Source organism: Orycteropus afer, unplaced genomic scaffold (assembly GCF_000298275.1).
Source record: "Orycteropus afer afer isolate SDZICR_OR568_19922 unplaced genomic scaffold, OryAfe1.0 scaffold00148, whole genome shotgun sequence".
Lineage (NCBI taxonomy): Eukaryota > Metazoa > Chordata > Mammalia > Tubulidentata > Orycteropodidae > Orycteropus > Orycteropus afer.
In genome coordinates, this window is record NW_006921735.1 from 1,818,037 (window position 1) to 1,829,868 (window position 11,832).

At 38.4% G+C, this 11,832-nt stretch overlaps 1 protein-coding gene across 1 annotated transcript in view; it reads right to left on the reverse strand.

Annotated features, from left to right (window-relative positions):
* Positions 1–11,832, reverse strand: part of LOC103201376 (dystrophin-like) — a 2,052,823-nt gene that overhangs the window by 1,515,647 nt on the left and 525,344 nt on the right. The window lies entirely within an intron of this gene.

The following is an 11,832-nucleotide window of genomic DNA, read 5'->3' on the forward strand; positions in this document are numbered from 1 at the left end:
GACAACCTCAATCTTCTCTCCATTTATTGTGATGCTGCTCATTGGTCCAGTTGTGAGGATTTTTGTTTTCTTTATATTGAGATGTAATCCATGACAAGAATATACAGAAGCCATATTTGACCATTTTTTTGATCATAGAAGAGACTGCCACCAGCCACTCCTCGGAAGGAAGATAGGGCAATCTACTTCCATAGTGATACTGCCTTGGAAACCCAAGGAGGGGTCACTATGAGTCAGGTCCGGCTCGACGGCGCATAACAACACCAACAACAGAAGAAACTGCAGTGCAATGAATTGCTTTATATGGCCCTTCTAGCCATCATCCTCCATTTTGTGATGTACTGTAAATCCTACTCTCTATGCCTGTTTAGGGTGGGATGCATCTTGAGTCCCACCTTGCTGGAGGGTGTGAGTTGTCACCGCCCTTAGCTTCCTTGAGGGTTTATGTAGGAATGTTCTGGGAAAGTTCACTCTCTTGCTCTGGTTATGCATTTGGTCTGTCCTCATCTCACCCCTGTACTTGAGATAGCAGCCATCATCTGACCTGCCAATTTGGGTTCACCACCAACCCCTGTAACCATGTGAGTTGGGAGACTCCTCCAGATCTAACCAGAGACCTGGGACTTGCCAGCCTGCCAACTTCTACCACCACCACGTCAGTTTCATTGGAAGTTTGTGAGTTCTGTGAAATGTTCCAGTGACCTACAGAAGCCTAACACAGAAGGCAGATTGTTAAGGAGAGGAAGAGTTGATGTCAGAGATAATGGAGTGGCATGGAATCTTGGAAAATTTGGGCATTTGGGATGTCTTTAACCTCTGCCTCATAGGGATTGGCCTTGAGCTGGTCTTTCTAAAAGAAATGATTCAAGCAGAGACTAAGGCATAAGTGATATGAACCAAAACTTTATAAGGAACCCTGGTGGCATAAAAATACTGAGCCACTAACCAAAAGTTTGGTGGTTATAACCTACCCAGGGGCTCTCCAGGAGAGAGACTTGACAATCTGTCCTGTGAAGATAACAGCCTAGAAAATTTTAAGAGGGAGACTTACCCTGTCACCTCGGGTGTGTATGAGTTGGAACTCACTCAAGGCAAGCAACAGCAGGAATTTACGTTTACCCTAAGGCAGCTACACATAATAATCAACTAGGGAGTTAAGACCAAAACAAAGAAAAACGTTGATTCTAGGGACCCCACTCCACACTACTTAAATCAGTATCTTGGGAAGTGGGACTCTGGCATTCCGAGTGCCCCAGGTGATTCTAATGTGTAGCTAAGTTGAAACCCACCGTTCACAGGTCAGGTTGAAATCTTATGGGGCTTATGATCTATCTACCAGGTTTCCTGGGGCCTGAAGAAACAAGAATCCGCTAGCACTAAACCAGAAGCCATCTTGCAAATTTTTGGTTGTGGTACTCTGTCAAGGTTCCCCAAGTTCTGCTCCTGAGACACAAAAGATTATTGTTTTGAATATGTTGACATCTTCTTCGACCTCTACCTCCATTTGTTGTCAAGTGCCATCAAGTCAGTTGCGACTCATAGCAACCCCTGGTGACAGAGTTATACCTACCCCATAGGGTTTTCCAGCCTGTGATATTTATGGAAGAAGATCTCCAGGTCTTTCTCCTGTTGCACAGTTAGGTGGGTTTGAATCACTAACCTTTCGGCTGGCAGTATATCACTTCATTATTGTGCCACAAGGGTGCCTTCATTTAGGAACGTTAAATAACTTTAGTTTTGAAATAATGCCACAATCCCATACTGGTTTACTGAAAAGTGAATGCAACTCACTTTGATTGAGCAGCTTATATGGGGCAGGCACTGAGTTTTGTGCCTTATGTATTCCATTTCACTGAATCCTACAACAATCTTGCTACATAACAATTTTCTCCCCATTTTCCATGGGAGTACTCTGAGAGTCCAATGAACTTGCCAAAAAGCTACAGGTATTATGTAGCAGAGAGATTCTTACCTAGATTTTTCTGATTTAAATGGCTCTGTTCCACTGCCTTATATCATCTCTCACTGTGATTTCTTTCTTTGAGGATGAAGTCTCCTCTTACTGGCTAAGCAATTGGAAGTGACAGTTGTAGAGATTTCTATCCTCCTTTATCTTCTTTATCATATTCTAAAGATTTAATTATGCATCTACATGTACACTATACTCTATCAGGCATTGCATTTATTTTTTTTTCTTCCTCTCTTCCTCCCTCCCTCCCCTCCTTCCTTCCTTCATTCCTTCTTCCCTCCCTCTCTCCCTCTCTCCCTTCTTTCCTTATCTTTACAAAAATCTAAAATAGGCAGTATCTTGGTAGGGAAAAAAGAAAGGATAGCCAACCGCAGCCAAAACAAAACAAAAAATTCTCTACCTATAGCTAGCATGCTAGATTTAGTGAAACATAATGCATACATTAGTAACAAAATTATTCTGAGTATGTATTGTGTATTTAATAGTAATTTAGCATTCATATATTTTTAGTGGTATTCTAGCATACCATAAATGGCTTGAAAATACATCTAAGGAGTTTATTCCCTTAAAAAGTGGATATCACCCTACATAAATCTTACAGGGACTTGTATCATTGGATTTCCAGAGTTTCTGTTGAATTATGCAGCAAAATTTAGCCTGGTTCCATCTTGGTCAGATTATAATTAAAAACCCTATGGAGCTCAGTTCTACTCTGACACACATGGGGTCTCCGTGAGTCAGAATCAAATCACAGGCAAACAGGTACTGGAACCAGAGCACAGAGGAGTGCCCATTTGGTCACAATTTTCCATACCACTTTTGTAGCAGTCACCAGTCCCCTTCTTACTTTGTTTCCTTTCTTAACCAGTCACTTCTTGCCAACACTTTCGCCTACTAGGAGGTATTTGCTTCTCTGACATTTGTCCCGTAAATACTCACTCTACACTCCAGACTGTTGCATATCCCTAACGTATCCAATCTCAGATATGTTCCACTGAAATGTCCCTCTACCACTCAACATTCACTTCTGTGAAATAGATTTAAATAAATAACACCTTATGATGTATCACTGTGGCTTTACATTCTCCCACATATTTCATCTTTGACGAGGTGAGGGGGGGGGATCTTGACTAAATTATCATGGTTCAAAGTGGTGTAATAAATAAAAGTTAAATTAATTATCTGCCTCAAACTACCACCCTTGACCAGATTCCACTAGCACTCTTTCCACCATAACCTTTCCTCCTCCTCACAGATGACCTTTACTCTTCATTCCCTCAGAGGCAAATACAAGCAAAGAAACAACAACCAATGTAAGGCTTCCAACAGTTGATTACAGTATCCTTAGATCTTCAAGTCAGAGGTGGAAGTGGGAAGAGCGGCATGAGAAGAGGTCACCAGGCTGAGGGACTGGGGTTTCAGTACATTCCTGTTCCAGGCCTACAAGGAGCCCTGCTGGCACAACTGTTAAAACACTCAGCTGCAAACCAAAAGACTGGCAGTTCAAAGCCACTCAAAGGCTGTGCAGGAGAATGACCTGGCTGTTTGCTTTAGTGAAGAATTAAGGGGGGAAAAAAAAAAAAAACAGCTCAATGCCATCAAGTCAATTTCAACTCAGTGGCCCTATAGAACAGAGTGGGATTGCTGCATTGGGTTTCCAAGGCTGTAAGTCTTTACAGAAGCAGACTGCTTCATCTTTCTCCCATGGAGTGGCTGGTTCATTCAAACTGCAGACCTTTTGGTTAGCAGATGAATGCTTTAATCATTTTGCTACTAAAACTTCTTCCTGGGAAGACTACAACCTAGGAAACCCAATGGGGCAGTTCTACTCAATGACATGAGGTCACTGTAAGTCAAAATCAAACCCATGGCACTAAACAACATCAATGTAGACCCACAAAATGAGATAGGCTGGGCTTGCCAGCCGCACAAGGCTATTTGCAGTTCTACAACCTCTGCTACTGTTTTTGGCCTCTGTGACTTTACATATTAATCTCCTGCCTCTAAACATCCTCCACCCCTTTTGCTCTCTTCTCCCGAACTCCTGCAACTCCAAACTTTGCATGTATCATGACTTGATATAAACAATGTACACTGTCACTTGGTAAATATATAAATACATAGTTACCAATATAGCATATAAAACTTTGAAAACTATAAAGCTGATTTAATTTTATTACCAAAATTAATGTGAAAATAAGTAACTATTTTCAAACAAAATATTAGAGAATAAAAGCATGTGCTTACCCGTGATGACATTTAATGTGAGTAATAATACTTTAAATTCCATTTCAAGCATCACGTAAAATTTTAAAATATACTTTTAAGCTTTTAATATGCATTGTTAACAGCAGAGTCTAAATCCATTCTTGAAATTGCTATGCAAAATTACGTTTTTTATCATGACTACATATAAAATTAAACTCTTCCTCACCAAGGAAAATTCTGAATGAATATATATACATTTCTCTGGTTTTACAACTTTACATTTATAAATTTAATTTCTACTCAGTCATTGCACACCCTAAAATTCTCTCACTTCATAAACTGAACTGTCCATGAGTAAGGAAAAAGACAGCAAGAATTAGAAACACATAGAGACATTCAAAATAGCATTCAGACAAATAAATATAACTATAATCCTCTCTAGGGGAATAGAAAATATGGCCTCCCTTCCCCTGGCCATAAGAGGAAATGTAGGCCCAACTACATAAAGGATAAGAAATGTCACTATAAACATATGGATAATAAATCAAGTGATTTTAAAATTTTGCAAATATTAAAATTCTCATTTACTATGCAAGCGGTATTTAAAACTACACTGCTGGTTCATTTATGTGCAGCATAACTTATTTCCTGCTGTTCTAAATCAAGTTAGTCAGATTATTCTAGAGCATAAATTATATTTAGGGAGTAATTTAGGTACTTTGGGACATACTTTAACACTTTCGGGCCATTAAGGTGGTGCTCAATTCTATGAAATAGATTTAAATAAATAACACCCTAGTAGCCTGATGACATCCGTTGGGACTGCTGATTATTTTCTCTTACAAATTTCATCTCTGATTTGGTGTGTGGGAGGGATCCTGGCTAATGTCTCATGGTTCAAACTGTTGTTAATAAATAAAAGTTAAATTAGTTATCTGCCCCAAATCACATACTCCCCCTCCCTTGCTGCTCCAGGAATATAATTATTGAGTAAAAAACTAAGCACACCGTGATGTTATGAAGTTTTTTCTAGATGATCTGACTCACTCTAAGGAGCTATTCCAAAACTGCCTCAGATATTTGTCTCCTCGTGCCTAATTTGTATACTGAGCCCAGATCCACACATGTAAAACAGATTCCACTCCAAACCAAACTGCTGTCATTGAGTAGATTCCAACTCATTGCAACCCTATGAGACAGAGTAGAACTGTCCCATAGAGTTTCTGAGACAATACACCTTAATGGAAGCAGACTGCCACCTCTTTCCCTTGTGGAATGGATGGTGGGTTCAAACTGCCAAGGTTTTGGATAGCAAATGAGCACTTTAATCACTTCACCACTTGGACCCTTTCTGATTTTACTCTAAACCAAAAAACCAAACTCACTGTCATCAAGTCAATTTGACTCAAAGTGACCTCTCCTTGGGTTTCTGAGGCAGTATCTCTACAGAAGTAGATCGGCCAGTCTTCCTTCCAAGGAGTGACTGGTGGGTTTGAACCGCCAGCCTTCTGCTTAGCAGTCCAATGCCTTAGGCACTATGCCACCAGAGCTCTAGCCTATGCTAAATACCTGGCTGCAACTAACCAGGCTCCTACCAGAACCCGTGACCAGGTTTCTTCAAGCTGACTGAGCACTGTGACGAGACTGCCTAGGATGGAATCTTGGCTCCACCTTTACTATGTGGCCTTCTAAAGCAAGCTATCTCTCTGAAAACTGATTTGGAAAGCACTCCCTACCCCTTAAGGTCAACTGTAAGGGTTAAATGAATAAATATATGTAAACTTCTTTGAACAATGTCTGGCAGTGTTTAATAAATGTGAATAATTGTTGTTGCTGTTTTCTGCCTCTATACAGTTTAAGCCTTTAAATGCAAATCAACTCACCAACTTAGAATCTGAGCTTTGTCATTGTGTTTTTGGCTGGGATCAGACATGTAAGAACTGATTTCAGTATTAATCTCATGTTTATGGTAATTCAGTAGACAACATCATTAGTCAGTTTATAGAACTCCATCATAGACTCTGTACTTGACCATGGATGACTCTGACAATATTTGTATTTGTTTATTTTAAAAATATTTTTTTAAAATTTGAGAATTGTAACAATAATATAGAAGACTGTACAAAATCTTATTTAATCACCACCCAGGCCAAGAAAGAAGAAAAAAAGCCAGCAGCCAGAAAAATTCCCCTACCCCTGGAAGTTCCTCCCAAACACTACTGTCCTCTGCTCCTCCAAGAGAATTTCCATCTTGACTTTCATGGTAACAATTCCTTACATTTCTTTACAGTTTAACTATTTAAATATACATTTCTACCACATAAAGAAAACAAAAATTCTTACAACTGGACCAACAAGCAACATCATGATAAATGGAGAAAATATTAAAGTTGGATCCACAACCAACACCCATGGGTGTAGCTGTCAAAAAAATCAAATGATGTATTTCACTGGGCAAATCTACTTCAAAAGATCTCTTTAAAACGTTGAAAAGAAAAAAAAGCAAATACATCACATTGATGACTAAGGTGCTACTGACCCAATCCGTGGTATTGTCAATTGCCTCATATGCATGCAAAAACTGGACAATGAATAAGGAAACAGGAGAAGAACTGATGCATTTGAATTATGGTATTGGCAAGAATGTTGAGTATACCGTGGCCTGTAGAAGAATGGGTAAATCTGTTTTGGAAGAAATAGAGCCACAATGCTCCTTACAAGCAAGGTTGTCACAACTTCATCTCATGTACTTTGGACATTACCAGGAGGGACCAGTCCCTGGAAAAAGATATCATGGTTGGTAAAGTATAGGGTCAGTGAAAAAGAGGAAGATCTTCAATCAGATGGATTGGCACAGTGGCTGCAACAATTAGTTCAAGGAAAGCAATAACTGACGATGGCACAGAACCAGGCAGTGTTTTGTTCTATTGTACGGAAGGTTGCTATGAGTCGGAACTGATGCAACAGCAGCTACAATAATACCCCTGTAGTTTGGTTTTGCATGTTTTTGTAGAGATGGAATCATATAATATGTACTATTTTAAGTTTGGTTTCATTTACTCAATTTTATGCTGCTTAAATTAATCCATGTTATTGCTTATTCATTGCTATAAAGTATCCCACTCTATGAATATATTACAAATTACCTATTTTCCTGACATTGAATACCCGGGTTATTTCCAGTTTGGGGATACTGCAATGTGGCTGTGGACATTCTGAACATATCTCCTGATATGTTTGCTAACTGTTAGTTGCTACTGAGTTAGCTCCAAGTCATGGCAAGTCCATGTACAATAGAATGAAATGTCCAGCCCTGTGTCATCTTCATGATTGTTCTTCTCTTTGAGTCCACTGTTGCAGTCATTGTGCCAAACTACCGTACGCTTTTACTGCACCTCCACTTTAGCAAACATCAATGATGCCCTTCTTTGGCTATCATTTCCTCTGATTACATGTTTAAAGTAAGTGGATCAAAGCCTCAGATAATATGCTGTGACCCACAGGGCATTAATTGGCTAATTTTGGAAGTATATTGTCAGGCTTTTGTTCCATATTCTTAGTCTGAAAGCTCCACTAAAACCTGTCTTTCATGAGTAAAAGTGCTGGTATTGAAATACCAGTGGCATAGCTTACAGCATCACAGCAACAAGCAAGCCACTATAGTGTGTCAAACTGATAGACAGGTGGGGGCCCATGTACACATACATGCAGATAGTATATTCCTAGGAGTAAAACTGATGGCCAATCAAGTATTCACATCTTTAATATTACTAAATAATACCAAGTTGTTTAAATTCCTAAATAGCTGTGAATGAAAGTTTATACCACCTTACCACCATTTTGTATTGCCAAACTTTTATACTTCAAACATTACAATGGGAAGCTAGTGATCTCTCCTTTTAATTTGCATGACTTTGCTTACTAATGGGGCTGAGAACTTCTTCACATATTTATTGGCCATTTAGATTTCTTGTTTTGGGAGCTCTGGTAGCATAGTGCCTAAGGCATTTGACTGCTAACCTGAAGGCTGGCAGTTCAAACCCACCAGCCACTCCTCAGAAGGAAGACTGGGCAATCTACTTTTGTAGAGATACAGCCTCAGAAACCCAAGGAGGGGGCACTATGAGTCTGAACTGACTTGACAGCAGTATGTTGTTGTTGTTTTTTTTTTTTTTTTTAAGATGGCAAAAGTCTTGGACAGTAGTGTTATTGTAAAACATGAAACACATTAGTTATTTACTATAATCATTCTCCAGGCCAAGAAATGGAACACTGCCAACAATTCAGAGGCCTCTTGTGTCATTCTCAATTTTCAAGATATTTTTCCATTTTAGATTACCTGTTATTTTCTTAAAGATACACAGGATTTTCATAATTATGGATACACACACTTCAATCATACATATATCTTCTCCCACTATGTGGCTTGACTTTTCACACTTTCAATCCTGTTTTTAATGTACAGAAGTTATTAAATATAATATAGTACAGCTTATAATTTTGTCCTTTATGATTAGTGCTTTATGTGTCCTGTTTAAGAAATTATTCTTTACCCAAAATTCACTATGACATTTTCTCTATTTTATTATAAAACTTCAACTTGCCTTTTTCCCCAGTTAGTTCTTTAATGCACTAGGATTTCATCATTGTGCATGGTTTGAAATAGGCTATAAATATATACTTGTTCTAAACCAAACCAAAAAAAAAACAAAACTCACTGTTGTTGAGTCAATTAGACTCATAGTGACCTCTCCTGGGGCTTCTGAGGTGGTATCTCAATGGAAGGAGATTGCCCAGTCTTCCTTTCGAGTAGTGGCTGGTGGATTTGAAACAACTGCCCTCTGGTTAGCAGTCAAATGCCTTAGGCACTATGCCACCAGAGACAGGTGTTTTATTTTATTTTTTTAGGTAAGGTTTTTGTATAGAACAAAATTATGGGTGTACAGAGGAAAAATGAAAGGACATCTAGTGAAAGTAAGTCTCGCTTCCACTTCAGACCCCCAGTCCACTACTTCTGCTCTCATTGTTAATAAAAATGTTGTAATTTGAAATATGTATAGAGCAAGGTAAACAAATAAACAAACACTATGGCATAAAGTGATAGCTTTCTCATTTAATTTTACTGTTTTCAATGTATCTATTGTAGTATTTTTATAGCTCTAGATTGACATTTTATTTGTAACACTCTGTTTATTTTATCGATCCCTAATCCTCCCTAGGTTGTGAGCCTGGTTCTCAGGCTGCAAACCAGTTTAAATGGTACTTTGTTTTTAAGTTTCTCACGACACTTATAATACTTAAGTTTAGGAACTCTTTCTCATTACTTTATTTCCTCTCTTTATTGCTGAAATTCTACAGATTTTATTTCCCTTGTTTCTCATAATAACTTTTTCATTTATCGCCGTATGAACAAGCAGAAAAGAAAGAATTTATTTAAACTCTATCACCAACACCAACACTTAATGTGACCTTTTGCTGTCATGGGGGAGTCTTTTGCCATGCTTAAAGAAGATAAGGGTATTTCTCTCTCAAGAAGAAATCTACTTATTATAGGTGAACCTCCTGGAATTCCTGTCTGGGCTTCTTCCCGAACAAAATCGAAATCACTCTCAAAGTTCCCACTAACATGTAGAACAGGGGTTGACAATGTTTTTCTGGAAAGGGCTTGAGAATAAATGTTGTAGGCTCTGTAGGCCAAAGTCTTTGTCATAAGTACTCAACTCTGACGTTGCAGGGCAAAAGCAGCCATAGACTAAACATAAGCAAATGGGTATGGTGAAGTTCCAATAAAACATTTTTGGTTGTTTTTTTACAAAAATACATGGCAAGCTGGATTTGGCCCACAAACTCTAGTTTGGAAACCCCTGATGACTACATAGGTCCAGCTTCTGACTCTTGCCGGAGCTCTATGTCCATGTTTCCTGCTGCTTTTAGACTGTCCTCACCAGAACTTTCTTTGTGAACCTCAGACATGCCAACAGTTCATGATTTCTCTTGTAAGTCTTTACATTTTACTTAATCATTTCTGAACTAAAAATCTTGAGGTAATTCTTCACTCTCCCCTTTCTTCATCACCATGCTGGTCTCTGTACCTTGTCAATTCTAAATCAAAAATGACTCTTTGAGTTCTTTCCTCTAGTCTCACTATGCCTAGTATCTTTCATTTGGCATATTCCAACTCACCAGTCCCTATCACCAGTTACTCATCACTCTCCAATTCCCATCTACTCCACCATCCCTTCTCCTTGCTCAGCCCCATCATACACATATACATAGCCCACAATGTGCACCACACTTCAAAACATTAAATAGCTCAAATCTTGTGGAACAATCCAAATCCCATTTTTCACTCTGAGTCTTTTGCTATGTCCCAGAATGCCACTATTTCTACAGTGTCAGTTTATTCTGTCTCTCTCAGAAGGAGCTGCTCCCTAAGACAAGTTTCCCCCACTCTGTGAGCACCTCTTTTAACATACTAATTCATGTTCTAATGACCTATTTAGAAAGCTATCATTTCCTGTAGAGTGTAAGCTTCTTAAGGAAAGGAACATGTGTTATTCACCTTTGAATTCTGAGTACCAAGCACTGTTCCAATAGCATAAGTGTTCGATACATTTTTTAAAAGAATGAATGAATGGGTAAAAGAGTGCATGAGTAATTTCATAAGCTCTTTATATTTTCCATTAGGAGCCAGGATGGCTTGCATATATAATTTTACCAATTTGATTCTCAGGTGCCTTCATATAAAGCAAGGATTATATTGTCTACTTTACACAGCATTTTGAGGAGAATAGAAGTACACTGTAAGCTATAAATAGCAGTAAAAATTTTGTATTATTGATATTAATAGCAACCTGTACTCATATTAACACTTTATAAGATTGATACAGAATTTCAAATTAAAAAAAAAATTTCAATCTATATCAGAGATAATTTTCCAAACACCAATCAAACCAAACCTATTGCCATTGAGTCAATAGCCACCCTACTGGACAAGTTAGAACTGCCTCATATGGTCACCAAGACCATAATCTTTGTGGAAGCAGATTGTCACATCATTTTCTCATGGAGCGGCTGGTGGATTTAAAGTACAGAGCTTTCAGATAGCAGGCAAGCACATAACCACTGTGTCATCAGGATAAATATATTTTCAGAGTATTGTTGCTCTCATTAAGAGAAAATACAGACAAGAAATATATAAATGGAAGAACATCCCATGCTCGTGGATGGGAAGATTGAACACTGTGAAAATGTCAATTCTACCCAAAGCAATCTATACATTCAATGCAATCCCAATCCAGATCCCATCCACATTCTCTAGGGAAATGGAAAAAACAATCATTAACTTTATATGGAAAGGAAAAAGACCTTGGATAAGCAAAAAACTATTGAAGAAGAAGAACAAAGTTGGGGGACTCACACTGCCAGATCTCAAAACCTACTATACAGCCTCAGTAGTCAAAACTGCCTGGTATTGGTACAATGACAGACTCATAGACAAATGGAAGAGAATTGAGAAAACCAGAAATAGATCCATCGACCTATGGTCACCTGATCTTTGACAAAGGGCCAAAATCTATTAAATGGGGAAGAGAAGGTTTAATAAATGGTGCTGACAAAACTGGAGATCCATTTGCAGAAAAATGAAACAAGAT